The following is a 9,726-nucleotide window of genomic DNA, read 5'->3' as shown; positions in this document are numbered from 1 at the left end:
ATTTAAAGGGTGCTTTACCTTCACACTTACTTCCAACTGGACCTTTAGGCATTTTTCTTGCAAATAGTGTGTCAAGTTCTTCAAGTTATTCATTTATCTTCTGCTTTCTTCAAGTTCTCTTGCATAACAGGCTTTCCAATTAGATTTGTCAAATGATGATGCAAATGATGTTGATGCTTTGAAAGCTAAATCTATCTTTATAGTAGCAACAGGACCAAATTCCTCAATTTCAAAGGCTAAAAGTTTTCCAATCAATGTATCCCTAGTTACTGATGTATTAGGCATTGTTCTAAGTTCATTTATAGCAGTAACTTTCATTTTATATGCGGGTGGCAATCCTCTTAAAACTTTTGAAACAATCTCATCTTCACTTAAGGTTCCTCCACAACATTTAATACCCAAAACGATTTCATTGACTCTTTCCATAAAAGAATAAATTCTTTCATCTTCTTCCATTTTTAGATTTTCATACCTGACCCGGAAGCTTTCAAGTTTTGCAATTTTGACTATGGAATCTCCTTCATTCAATGTTTCCAAATGATCCCAAATAGCTTTAGCAATAGACCTATCTAATAGTCCCATGATTTGTTGATCTGATAATTCGCTCATAAGTGCTTCTCTTGCTTTGCAATCATTTTCCTCATCTTTGGCTAGATTTGGAGGATTAGGTTGAGTTGTAGTAGGAGCAGTATATCCATTCTTTGTAACCTCTCAGATATCTTTTCCAATATAGTTCAGATGTGTCTCCATTCTGGTCTTCCATATCACATAGTTAGTTCCATCAAGTTTAGGACTGTCCTTCCTGAAATAGTTGCTAGACATTGGATCTCCTCAAGTTGTTAAACTTCTGCAAAAGAGGACTAGGCTCTGATACCAATTGTTAGGTCTCGAAGACAACTGAGAGGGGGGGGGTGAATCAGTTGTCAAATGATTTTAAACCAAAAACCACTTAAACAAATTACTGCTTCATACCGATGAAATGGTCTGTGATACCGGTGGACTAATTTAGCTGATAAATGCAATACCGATAAAGATTAATGCATGAAACAAAAACACAAAGTAATCCACAACACATAACACCAATATTTATACGTAGAAACCCTATAAGGGGAAAACCATGGTGGGAAACCTTACCCACAATCAGATGATACTACTGTAGATAGTAAGTGTACATAAATGGGGTCTGCACATGCAGAAAGGCCAAGTGCCTAGAGCTCACTGCTCAAACACAAATGGGAGTCACACTGACTATAGTTGGATGGTTAAATCCAATTAGAATGTACTACACAAAATAGCATCTTCATATGCTGGATTTAGTACTAGTGTAATGCTGATATGCTTTCATATAAACCTAGCTTCACCTTCAAATGATGTCTTCATGTATAGCTCTGCTTAATCTCGCATATACCTTCACACACAACCTTCTTTGCATTCCACATTCAATCTTACATTTAAGATCTTATATTTATACCATAACCTAGGACCAATTTTAGTAGGTCGGCTCTACAAGATATTACAATAAAATCATTTTACAAACAATACAATATTCGATGCAATAACCGATTGAACATGTCAGCTTAATGCATTTACAACATTAATTAATCATCTTCATAGGGTGCCATGTTGATTTGGAAAAGATAAGCCTGCCGGTGTAACCCTAGATAATCCTGGACCTATTTGCCGGTAAAAGCAAATATGCAAATATGAATAAACTGATAAACAACTTTCCAAGATACGATGTCCAAACAATGTCTTCGACATTACCAAGTATCTTTCATACCATTCCAAGTGTCGGTGATCATTATATCATGTTGGTGTACCATATACCAGTAACTGTGCATTAGTCACTTGCTTTCTGGTGAATGTTTCTGGATAGGTGTTGACATCAATGACAAAACCATACCAAAATACCAACAAAATGAAGACATATTTAGAGAGAAAATGAATAAAGAGAAGGAAAAATTCTTTTAAGAGACAGTCAAGAAGAATAAGGCACATATAGCTACATTATTACCAGAACTAGGCAGGACAATTTTGGATTTCAAGAAATTGTATAGAGATACATGTAAAACTAACGTTTTGACAGAGGACATTGATATAGAGATCAGCAAAGCACAGAAGGAAAAATGATATTGTTGATAATTTAATAGGTTCATCAAATTCAATATCGGTTGTTGAACAGGAAATTGCAGTTTTTGAGGAGAAAATTGAAAAACTAGAAAAAGATAAAGAAAAGATAAAGTCTAAGGCAAAGGAACTAAATTGTAAACTAGGTCCTAAATGTTAGGATTCCCAAAGATACTAAGAGGCAGGGGGGAGAAGGGGGGGTTGAATCAGTATCTTACAAGTTTTCTATTTTACTTCAATTTCAAACATGAAAAGCATATCAATATTGTCTACCAGTAAATAGAAATAGTGTAGTAAACAATAATAGCAACAACCACAATAAAACACACCATAACACAGTAGTTTACCGAGGAAACCTAGTGTGGGAAAAACCTTGGTGGTATTTGTGACCCACAATATTCGCTTACTGGCCAATAAGTGAATATTACTCTTACAATAGGGGCCTGCACATGCAGGAAGGCCAAGTGCCTAGAGCTCACTACTCAAATACAAAAATGGGAAGTCTCACTGACTTACAAAATGGATTATGCAAATCCAGTGTCTTGTAATACTTCACAGTAGCATCTAATATGCCAGATCCAGTACCAGTTTTAGCTTTGCTTCATACATAAACCCTCAACCTATAATTCGCATAATAGGTCTGCCTTATTTCACCTATCTACTTCCTTACAAATGTTCTATAATGATCTCATACATATATGAGTCATTTTACAACTTGCCAAGCCAGCTTACAATGATTTTACAATAAATTATAAAATATATTATAAACAAAATTCCTATCAGCCTGGGTGCCGGTATGCTTCCTTTCACTGTCAGTGGACTGTGTGTCGGTGTAGAGTCTGTCTTTGCTGGTGCCAGTAAATTGTCTTGTCGGTGTCATAGGATTGCAAGGTTGCCATCAATGAAAAAACCTTCAATCACGTACAATATCTCATTGGAGTGTGCATTTGCCAACAATCCCCCCCTTTGGCATTGATGGCAACACTCATGAGAAATATCCAAAAATTGTCAGCCAAAAAAGAGTCTGCCAGAATTGTCTTACCAAAAATTGTGTACCAAAAGAATATGTGCTCCCCCTGAGCTGATGAGCCATTTGCTGATTATTTTTCTCATACCACTACTCCCCCTTTGGCATCAATGACAAAGGTTGTCAAAGTGTCAATTGAGTGTGGTTTCCAGCTTCATCCTTGTAACCGGTTGGTTACAATCTGAAAGAGGTCTGCCACTACCAGATTCAGGCTCTCAGTGAACTGTTTGCTATCTTTTAATGTGGCCTCTATCCTCTGAATTATACCAGTGAGGTGTTGCATTTTCTATGTCGGTGTTTTCTATCCTTGAATTAAAGCCTCAGATATCTCTTTCCTTAAGGAGGCGAGGTAGTCCAATTTTGGACTAAGTCTCCATTTTAGATCTTTTGCCTTTCCTTTTATTCTTTCCCTTTCTCTTTCCAATTTTAGGAGTTCCTCCTCAAAACCTGTTATTTTCTACTCAAAAACTAATAGTGGTTTAGATGAATTAATGAAATTATCAGCTAGTTGATTTATTTCTTCCTATATCTTGTTGATTTTCTTGTCTATATCTACTATCAAAAAGTTAGTTTTACATGTATCTATATACAAAGTTTTGAATTCTTTTAGTGCACTACATAGTTCTAGTAAAAGAGTGTCAAATTGTCTCATACACTTCTTTATTTCTTCTTCAAAGAATTTGCGTTTTTTCCTTCTATAGTTTCTCCTTGAATGCTTCCTCATTTATTTGTTCAACTATCACAATTTTGTCAGTAATGTACTTAGACAATGTGTCTAGTTGATTCAAACAATCTTTATTATTTATATTGCACTTGGGTGCTATCATTTTCAAAATTGGAACTGTGTCATTAATAGCTTTGTAAGCTTGTGAGCTACACTCTGTTATCTTCTTGATAGAATCCAAAAGAACTTCTGTCACATTTGTTGGTTTGAATTCTGCAATTGAAGAACCAACAATTTGTATTCCGCTGGTGTGAGTAACTTCTTTGCTTGTAGTGACCTCTGGTAGGTCAGTTTGTGTTTGTATTTCTTTAAGAAAAGGTTTGAGTTGCTCAACTATTGTTGGTGGCACCTTTTCTGCATGAACCTATTCTTGTGAAGGAGTCTGTTGCTCTGTCTGTTTCCCAGTGTTGTCACCTGTCGGTTTACCTTATGTGCTATTTGTTGCTGGTGGCTCATTTGTCACATCTATTTTCCTATTTGAATCCTTATCTACCACAATATTGACCTTTTGAGTGTCAATGTTTATTGTGTATAACACCTCAGAGTCAGGATTTATGTCCTCCTGTGGTATGTCCATACTCTCACTAGCCAGTTGATTGTCAGTAGTAACTACCGATGGAGTATCTAGAGGCGGTGGGGATAAGTTATCTGTTATTTTTATGCTGGGTGGTCCACCAACCGTACCTTTTCCCTTATCCTTTTAATATACCTTGATGGGTTTAGGGCTTCAATACTCTTCCTGCTTTTCCTTCTCTACAAGGAATATGTCCCATGCATTAGCATTTTCCTCTGTTACCTCATTCACTCTACCAACCATAAGTGTTACATGCCGGTGTGCAGTTGAAAATACTGACCAGTTAGCCTTAGAGATCAGTTCATCTATCTCTTTAGGTGAATTGATAGGATGTACAACAAGTAGTTTTTCAATTTTTATTTTCTTATCAAACTCAACAATAGCTTGCCTTCTAGCTTCAAGTCTTTTGTACAGTTCTGCCGATATTTCATCAACAATTTGCATCATAAATTTCTTGTAAATGTCCAAGTGTAGGATTACATTGTTTTCAACTTTTTCCTTGTCATCAGCTGAGAATGAGTCATTTAATTTGTTAATGTTTTTCAGCTTCCATCTTGTGTTATTTCATTGAGAAGTTTGTCAATTGGAGCAATGGTTTGTTGAGTTTTCTTCTTAGGGGTTAACTTCTTAGCTGGGGGCCTTACTGCCTGTTGTTTCTATTTTGTCCTTCTAGGAGATGGTGAAGATACCGGTGAAGGTTTCCTTTTTCTCTCAACTCTTTTGAATGTTGTTGGTATATCACTTTCTAAAGAAGTTCCAACCGATGAAAGGTGAGTTTTTGGTTGAAGAGCTTCTAACTCATCTTCAGTGATGCCAATTAGTTTAAGTACATCTTCCTTAATAGATTTAGCTTGTCTGGATCCTTTTCTAACTATAGCTTCAACCTTTTTAACATTTTTCTTTGATTGAATTTATTTTTCAATAGTCTTAGCACTGCCAAATACCTTTTCTTTAGGTTCCTTGGGTGCTTCTAGGAGGGCTTTTGCATATGTTTCTATTATGTGGTCATCAGTTTCATACCCCATTTCAGTAACCCAGATGGTTCTTGGGATAACTGCCTCCATCCAAATTTCATCCTTCTTTATAACAAAACAAATTTCATCCTTATACTTGTCCACAATTGCTTGTGACAATCTAACTCTGGTCTTCATCTGAGCCTTTAATGCCTGAAAGTACTCATTTATGTTCTTTTCTCTATTCTCTCCCATGTTGTTTAGTAAATTTGACAAATATTTGCCTACCGGTATATCAAAACCAAAACTTATATTACCAATACTAGGTACTTGTTTGGTTATGTGCAGCATTCTACAGACAAGTAGGTTTCCAAATCTGAATGTCCCCTTTTTGTCTTTCTTTATCTTTCCCAAATTGTCAATTAGTTCATCTTTAAGCCATTTGTACACATAAATTTTTGCATTATCATTAACCATGTCATAGGCACTCTTAATGCATAGGCTAGAGACTGAGTTTAACCTATTTGCATGTGTGGTTTTGTAGCCTAAGATCATGCTGATGAATCTGACATTAATATCCGTTACATCATTTACCCTTAAGGATCTCTTGTCAAATGTTGCACTAGTTAGGTTAATTACTAGGTCATTTGAGACCTTCTTTATTTTATCAGGTCTATTACTGGTGGAGGGTAACCCTATCACAGCCTTTACTATTTCCTTTGTGATTTTGTGAACTGAGTCCAACCACAAAAATGCACCATGTACCCTACTTAGTACTATCCTTATAACATCCTTGGGAAAATCTGGGATACTGAGAATTTCAGTGAAACCTAGGGTTTCTACTACCTTATGTTCAGGTTTGATGTTGTCAGATTCATCACAAATTATAGATTTATACATACTCTTAATTTCCTCATCACCTAATTCCTCTATATGACAATGTATATACATTCTAGGGTCTTCAGCAAAAACTACTCCCTTAGGAATTTGAGAAAATGCACCAATATTATCACCTTTCTTGGAAATCTTGGGAACTAACTGAAATACGGGTCTAGGGCATTTAATCACTTTGACAACAGTAGGGTTTGCAATGAATTCAGGAATAGATGAAGAAGCCATGGTTATAAATACCTTTCTCTGCCTTAGGAATGATTGCTTGATGAAATGCTTCACTTCTTTGCTTGGAATGCCTTCTCTTAGGAATTTTTGAGCTCTCAAAGATTTGAATGCTCGGTGAAATAAAAATGGAGCCAAAACACTTGTTTTATAATGTCAAATTTGCCAACCACCATATTTAATGCTTGTCGGTTTAAGTAATGACTTAACTTATCTGCCGGTGTAGAAGTAATTTCAACTTCTCACCATCAACCGAGGGAATAATGGCATGTTTCACATTTGATTGCCAAACCCTCAAAGAAATTTTCTTCAGTTAGATGAAGAGTCTCATGCCAGTGGAGTGTTACTTTGTTTTGTCAGTGGAGTGTTACTCTGTCCTGCCGTTGGAGTGTTACTATGTTCTGTCGTTGGAGGAGTATTCCTATCACCATTTAGATCTGACTTTCTGATCCATTGTTTTGAGAATTCTTGCTTTACCTCTTCAACCTTTTCTTTACCCTTCAAACTAGGACCTTTCTTATTTGCCAGTGATGCCTTACTTCTACAAAATTTTGCAATATGTCCAATTTTGTTACAAGCATAACAGGACACATTGTTTTTTTGAATAGCCTTCCCATATCCTATGTCGGTTTGTGTTCTACACTGACTAGATAAGTGTCCAAATCTTCCACAAACATAACATCTTACATTCATTCTACAATTCTCTGAATTATGATCAATTTTGTTGCATTTAGAACATTGACCGGTGGGTGTATTAGTGCTTTGATAATTTCTAGATCTGTGTTGATTTTCTCTATGACCATACTTGTTACAATTAAAGCTTTTGCCATTAAATTTATAAACATTAGGTTGTCTTACTAGTTTTCTATGATCCTATGTGTTTGCAGTGTCAGAGCTTTCACCAACTTCAAAGCCAAGGCCATTAGTGTCACCATTTGGTTTCTAATTCTTCAGCAAGTCACCAAGTTCTTCTGAGCTTTTCTTGAATTTTTCCTTGTGTTGATTTGCAGTAGCCAGTTCTCTTTCTAAGATACCTTTCTATCTCATGAGTTCATTTGAGTCATTTTGTGCATGCATCAGATCTGTCTTTAACACATCATTTTCATAAATAAGTCTTGTGTTTTCATTTGCAGCATCATTCATTCTTCTAGTTAGGTCTTCTTCATTCTTCTTTCTATCTTCAATTTCTTTACAAAATCTCATAGTCATATCCTGCATCTCATTTTTTGTTTCCATGTTTTCTTGTTTTAGCTTGTTCATTAGATCACGAAGAGTTTCCTTTTCATCATTCTCATTCTGCATCTTTTCACAAATTTCTCTTCTCTTGTTTCTTGCAATGGTAAGATTTTCTTGAAGTGCTTGAATAATATCTTGTACAACCTTTAGATCATCTTCAAGTTTTATATTCTTCAATTTTTCTGCATCATAGTCTGAGAGAGCTACTTCTAATTGCTTCATCAAGTTTTCCATCTCTACTGGTGTCAAGATCTTCCTCAAGCTGTTAGGCTTCTGAAAAATAGAGGACCGGGATCTGATACCAATTGTTAGAATTCCCAAAGATACTAAGAGGGGGGGGGGGGGGGGGTGAATCAATATCTTGCCAGTTTTCTATTTTACTTCAATTTCAAACATGAAAAGCATATCTGATGCTCTACAAAAAGGATTAGAAAATCTGTTTAATGGCAACACACACAAGAGCACAAAAAACAAACATTAGTGTTAGCAACAAAAGATTATCCTAAACAGGCATATCAAGAGAGATATTAAGCATGAAATAGAAAGCATATAAACATAGAATAAAATAGCTAATCAAGATGCTCATAGTTGCTCCTCCCTTGTTCCTCTCCTCTCCAAGTCCCAAATGAGTGTAGCTCTCAGCTTTTAGCACTAGCCATGGATGCCATATGGAGATTCAAGATAGTTGAATATGATAAGAAAGTGCTATGCAAGTGTAGATAGTGATGCTATGAGAAAGCTCTATGCTAATGCCAGTATAACAACAATACTCTAATGCTTTTTTTTGCTTGAGGAGAAGGGTTCTATTTATAGAAGAAATGGGGAAATGAAGGGTTAAGATTGAATGGTTTAATCAAGGGCCAAGTTTGAAAGTTGGGGATCCATGTGCACAATTGGCACCAATAAAATGGTGACAAGTGTCAACATAGGATTGGGTTGAGAGAAGAGGTTGGAGGAATTAAAGGCCTGAGAAGACCTCATGGTTATCTAGAGGCTAAGGGTCAAGTCCAAATTAAAATTACCCACTAGATTAAGAGTTAATCCAAGGATAAACCTTTGTGCAAATGTTTAAGAGATAATCATGGTCAAAGCATTAATGGCCTGATGAGACCTTTGGGTTGGGTAGAGGTTGAGTCAAAACAAATGTTTTAACCATGTGGGAGGGTTTGAGGTAACCATTAATGGTTATTGGAGACTTTGGGGATTAAGTGGTTGAAGGTTGAAAGCCTTCAATGGTTATCAAAGACTTTGAGGGTTTGAGAAGTGACTTCCCTTTTGCTTAGGAATGTGACAAAGTTTAGAGAAGGGGTTAGGTTATTTAGAAGTGATTAGAAAATTCTAGAAGGGGTTTAGGCATGCAAGTGGATTTTGTAGGAAAATGCAAGTGGGAGAAATTTTGGTATTTTCAATTAAAATAAAATCATTTATTTCAATTAAATGGTGTAATTTGCATTTGGATAAATATTCAAATAAATATTAATTTATTTAAATGAGAAAAATGAAGATAAAGCATTAAAATGCTTGAAGACTTTGAGGGAAACCATTAAAGGCTTGAAGACTTTAAGGAAAACCATTAAAGTCTTAAGAAGACTATAGAAGGAAGCCATCAAGTTTGAAGACTTTAAAGCCATCAAGTTTGAATACTTTAAGGGAAACCATTAAAGGTTTCAAGTGGGTGAGGATAAAGGTGATTTAAATAAATGTTAATTTATTTAAATGTGAGAGGTGGGATTTTGGGGGATTTTAAATAAATATTAATTTATTTAAATGTGAGAGAATATTTAATTAAATAAATATGATTTATTTATTTAATTAATGGTCTGAATTTGGTTAAGTGAATTAAATCAAATAAATTGAATAATTTATTTAATTAATAAGAGAAGAGGGTTAAGATGAATTAATTAAATATTAATTTAATTAATTATTAATTGATGGTTAAATAATCAAATAAATACTAAGTATTCATTTA

The sequence above is a fragment of the Cryptomeria japonica genome, chromosome 8 (genome assembly GCF_030272615.1).
Source record: "Cryptomeria japonica chromosome 8, Sugi_1.0, whole genome shotgun sequence".
NCBI classification, from domain to species: domain Eukaryota; kingdom Viridiplantae; phylum Streptophyta; class Pinopsida; order Cupressales; family Cupressaceae; genus Cryptomeria; species Cryptomeria japonica.
Note: the sequence above shows the minus strand (reverse complement) of the source record.